This window comes from Tamandua tetradactyla, chromosome 1, assembly GCF_023851605.1.
Source record: "Tamandua tetradactyla isolate mTamTet1 chromosome 1, mTamTet1.pri, whole genome shotgun sequence".
Taxonomy (NCBI): Eukaryota; Metazoa; Chordata; class Mammalia; order Pilosa; family Myrmecophagidae; genus Tamandua; species Tamandua tetradactyla.
The window spans coordinates 3,459,396-3,464,992 of record NC_135327.1 but is presented as its reverse complement, the minus strand read 5'-3'; the positions used below and the strand labels follow the sequence as shown (position 1 = coordinate 3,464,992).

General features: G+C 38.9%; 1 non-coding gene across 1 annotated transcript; it reads left to right on the top strand.

Moving 5' to 3' along the window:
* The first annotated feature begins 509 nt into the window (after window positions 1–509).
* LOC143653600 (U6 spliceosomal RNA) lies at window positions 510–620 on the top strand. Its single transcript, XR_013161396.1, has one exon. It is a non-coding gene; the product is annotated as a U6 spliceosomal RNA (small nuclear RNA).
* Window positions 621–5,597: the final 4,977 nt, after the last annotated feature.

The following is a 5,597-nucleotide window of genomic DNA, read 5'->3' as shown; positions in this document are numbered from 1 at the left end:
CAGCAACAGACATTTAAATTTCCCTAGAGGGGTTCAACAGCAGTGAACTTGAAGTTAAGACAAGTGAGATCATCTAGTCTAAGGAGCAGTAAAGAAGAAAGAATGAAGAAAAGTGAACAGAGGCAAGGAAGCTACCGATATGTACTTGGTGGGAATTACAGAGGTGGAAGAGAGGAAGGGGCAGAGAGAATATTCAAAGAAATAATGGCTGAAAACTTCTCAAAGTTATTAAATGCCCAATGAACTCCACACAGGATAAACCCAGAGACCCACACTGTGCCGTGTTACAATCAAGCTGTCGCATGCCAGAGAGAAAGAGAGAATTCAGAAGTCACGAGAGAAGCAACATGTCACACAGCAGGGAGTGTCAATAAGGTTAAATGCCAATTTCTCATCGAAAACCGTGGAAACAAGACAGCGGTGCAAGGACATATTTAAAATATTGAAAGCAAAAAATTGCCAACAAAGATCTTGTATCTGGCAGAACTGTCATTCAGAAATGAGGGAGGGTGCTTGCTGCAGCAGCGCATATATTAAAATATATTAAAACGTTAAAGAAAGAATTAGCATGGCCCCTGGCCAAGGACAACACACAAATTTGCAAAATGTTCCAAATTTGGGGGGAAAGTTTAGGTTGAATATTTATGACTAGAACAATTAAAAAAAAAAAGTTAGAACTGTACAATACAATGACCCCTAATGTAAACTGTGGACTGTAGTTAATAGTGCAGTTACAATAATCTTCCATCAGTTATCACGAATGTACCAGATTAATGCAAGGTATTTTTGTGTGTGTGTGACCCAACATGTGGTCTATCCTGGAGAATGATCTATGTGCACTTGAGGAGAATATATATATATATGTATGTATGTATCTACATCTGTTAGGTCTGGTTCATTTATCATATTATTCAAGTTCTCTTTTTCCTTGTTTTTTTAAATTTTTATTGATAAAACAACGCACAAGACAAACATTCTTAACATATAAACATTCCATACATGATGTACAATCAATGGCTCACAGTATCATCACATAGTTGTATATTCATCACCATGACCATTTTTTAGAACACTTGCATCACTCCCGAAAAAGAAATAAAAAGAAAAATCTCATACATACCATACCCCTTACCCCTCCCTTTCATTGATCACTAGCATTTCAATCTACTAAGTTTATTTTAACATTTGTTCCCCCATTATCTATTTTTATTCCATATGTTCTACTCGTCTGTTGATAAGGTAGATAAAAGGAACATCAGACACAAGGTTTTCACAATCACACAGTCACATTGCGAAAGCTATATCATTATACAGTCATCTAAGAGACATGGCTACTGGAACACAGCTCTACAGTTTCAGGCACTTCCCTCCAGCTTCTCCAGTATACCCTAACTAAAAAGGTGATATCTATATACTGCTTAAGAATAACCTCTAGGATAGTCTCTCCACTGTTTGGAATCTCTCAGCCAGTAATGCTTTATTTTGTCTCATTTCGCTCTTCCCCTTTTTGGTCGAGAAGGTTTTTCTCAATCCCTTGATGCTGAGTTCCAGCTCATTCTAGGATTTCTGTCCCATGTTGCCAGGAAGGTCCACAGCCCTGGGAGTCATGTCCCACGTAGACAGGGGGAGGGCGGTGAGTTTGCTTGTTGTGTTGGGTGGAGAGAGGGGCCACATCTGAGCGACAAAAGGGGTTCTCCTGGGGGTGACGCTTAGGCCTAATTTTAAGCAGGCTTGACCTATCCTTTGTGGGGTCAAGCTACACATGAACAAACCCCAAGATTCGGGACTCAGCCTCTTGCTTTGGTTGTCCCCGCTGCTTGTGAAAATATCAAGAATTCTCCACTTGGGGAAGTTGAATAGTCCCCCTTTCTCACCATTCCCACAAGGGGACTTTGCAAATACTATTTTGCTCACTGTTCAGATCACTCTGGGATTTTTTTTTTTGGCATCACTCTGGACAAACCTATGAAATCTCATGCCCTACTCAAGGTTCCATGTACTTATAGTGTTCAGTTAAGCTGTCCACATAAGTTATATTAGGAAATGCACTAATCAAAATATAAATTTTGTACCAAATAAACATTTTTTGCTTTAGTCTCACACATAAGTTAAAGTTGTAAAATATGAATTACCATCTGTTTTCAACACTCTGCAGTATTGACATTCCTTTGTTCTTCCTCATGCAAAAACATTTTTAAATTTCTACATAAAAATATTTTATTTTTAGATTTTTTATTCATATATAGCTTGGCACATCTCTTGCATTCACCTGCATAGTCTTTGCTTGTCCACCCCTGAACAATGTCCATTTAGTGACTTCTGTGAGTTTAAACGTGGTCGCTCACCTCAGCCTTCTCTGACATACATTGAGCACCTGCTGTGGGCTGTATTTATATTTTCAAGAAATGCCAAAAAATTTTCCTAAGTGGTTGTACCATTTTACTTTCCTACCAATATATGATTAGATTATTGCCATGGAGATGTGACTCCACCCATTCAAGTTGGGTCTTGATCAGTTTACTGGAGTCCTTTAAGAGGGGAACATTTTGGAGAAAGTTCAGACACAAAGGTTTGGAGATGCTTGGAGAACCGGCACAGAGAGCAGATGCCTGTAGACAAAAGAAGCTCAGAGAGGAGGTCACTGGAACCAAGAGCTGAAGCAACAATCTGGGAGCAAAGGGCCAGCAGACGTCAACTATATATATATGAGAGTTCTTTTTGCCTTATATCACCTTCAACATTTGGCATTCTCATTTCAGCAATTATAACAGGTATGAAGTAGTATCTCATTGTGCTTTCTTTCTTTCTTTCTTTTTTTTTTGGGGGGGGGGCAGGCACCGGGAATGGAACCCGGGTCTCCAGCATGGTCGGCAAGAGCTCTGCCTGCTTAGCCACCGTGGCCTGCCCTCTCATTGTGGTTTTAATTTGCATTTCCCTGATGATCAATGATGTAGAGTATTTTTTCATGTGCTTCTTGGCCCCTTGTATATCTTCTTTTATAGAATGTAGATTATAGGATCTATTCAAATCTTTTAACCACTTTTTAATTAATATTTTTATTTATATTTATTATTGTTATAATAATATAAATTGTCTCCTGCCCCCCAATTTCCTCTATTATTAACAACTTGCATTGATATGGTATATTTGTTTCAACTGATGAACCAATATCAGTACATTATTTATTAGTAACTAAAGTCCATAGTTTACATGAGGGTTCACACTTTGTGTTGTGCAGTTCTATGAGTTTTGACAAATACATAATGCCAATTATCCACCATTATAGTATCATTCAGAATAGATTCACTGTCCAAAAAATGCTTTGCCTTTTCCACAATGTCATGCAGTGGGAATCATACATTCTGTAACCTTTTCAGACTCTTCTTTCACTTAAGTTTCCTCCAGATCTTTTTGTGAATTGGTAGCTCATTCCTTTTTATTGCCGAATAATATTCTACCATACCACAGTTTGTGTACCCATTCAATTATTGAAGCACATCTTGGTTGCCTCCTGTCTTAGGCAATTTGGGTACGCTGCTATATACATTTGCTTGCAGGGTTTTGTGTGGACATATGCTTTAAACTCATTTGGGTAAATACGTAGGTGCGCAATTTCCAGATCATGTTGTAAGTCCATGTTTAGCTTTGTAAGAAGCTGCCAAAATGTCTTCCTTAGTGGCTAGACATTCCCACCAGTGATGAGAGTTCCTGTTGCTTCACATCCTATTGGCATTTGGTGTTGTCAGTTTTTTGGATGTCAGCCATTTTCATAGGTTTGCAGTGCTATCTCATTGTGGTTTTAACTTGTAATTCCCTAATGACATATGATGTTGGGCAACTTTTCATATGTTTATTTGCAAATCTTCCATCTTCTTTGGTGAAATACCGGTTTTTTAATTGGATTGTCGGTTTACTTAGTGTTGAGCTTTTTTCGTTTGTTTGTTTGTTTTGGATACAAGTCCTTTATCAGATACATGTTTTGCAAATATTTTCTTCCAGTCTGTGCTTATCTTTTCATTCTCTTAATTCTGGCCCACTTTTTGATATAGGGTTGTGTTTCAGTTTGTTAATGCTGCTGGAACACAATATACCAGAAATGGATTAGCTTTTATAAAGGGGATTTATTAAGTTACAAGTTACAATTCTAAGGTCAAAATGTCCAAATTAAGGTATCAACAAGAGAATACCTTTACTCAAGAAAGGCTGATTGTGTCCAGGATTTCATTGTCACATGGGAAGGCATGTGGTGACGTCTGCTGGCCCTTTGCTCCCAGATTTTGTTGCTTTAGCTCTTGGTTCCAGTGACCTCCTCTCTGAGCTTCTTCTGTCTACAGGTATCTGCTGTCTGCGCCGGTTCTCCAAGCATCCCCAAAGCTCTGTGTCTGAACTTTCTCCAAAATGTTCCGCTCTTAAGGAACTACAGTAAACTGGTTAAGACCCAACTTGAACAGGTGGGGTCACATCTCCATGGCAAGAATCTAATCAAAATATCCCAGCCACAATTGGGTGGGTCACATCTCCATGGAAACAATCTAATCAGAAGATCCCACCCAAACAATAGGTCTGCCCCCACAAGACTGGATTAAGATGAAAAGAATGTGACTTTTCTGGGGTTCATAACAGTTTTAAAACAGCACAGGATGTTTGTTTCTTTCTTCTTGAATTGTAGGAATTAAAAAAAATTGGGGGAGGGTACAAGTTCTTTGTCAGATGTGTATGCTGTGAATATTTTCTTTCAATCAAAGGCTTGAAGTGGTGAATGCTTTTTTTATGAATTTGGATTAATATCAATGTTTCTGAAAAATGTGGCAACATTACTGGTATATGTTCATGTAAACTTTCTTAGGATTTGAGGTGTAGTATAGATGCAGCAGAATGGTATTTGAATTACACCATGAAAAATTTAATTACTAGGGTAGTTATGGTTTGGCAGGTGACCCAGACTCAACCACAATCCCTTCTTCATGGTTGCCTTATAGCTAGGGGTATCATGGCAACACAGTTTCGGCCTATCAGAAATGAGCAATTCTTCTGGGTGGAACTTTGGGGAAGTTTCTCTCCTGAAAAAAAGAATAGACATGGCTGGCACCTCCCGTTGTTCCTTTGTCTTTGTGCCTTTCTAGCTGCTTGGAATGTTGATGCAATGCCTGAAGGTACAGCAGGCATCTTGAAACCATAAGGCAACCTAGATGACAAAAGTAAGGAAAAGACCAAAATAATATCAAAGATGCAAGCCATAACTTGGTTATGCTGATGAAACATCCCATGAGCTGCCTGTTTTTTAATCTGGTTTTGAAGAATGAGTAAGTGTTTGCCACAAGGTCTGGTGTCCTTAGCTTCCTCAGTCTTCCCATCTTAACAAAGATCACCGTGTAATTACTTAAGCAAAAAATCCAGGCATCATCCTTCATTCTTCTCTTTGACTCCCTCCTCAAATCCAAACCACCAGCAAGTCCTGTATCTAAAATATGTCTTAACTTGTCTGCTTTTTTGTTTGTTTACTCTTCTACTACACCACAAGCCACAATTATCTTCCTCCTAGATTATCCCACCAGCTTCCGCCGGCCAACTGGCTGCCCTCCAATTGCGTCACGCAG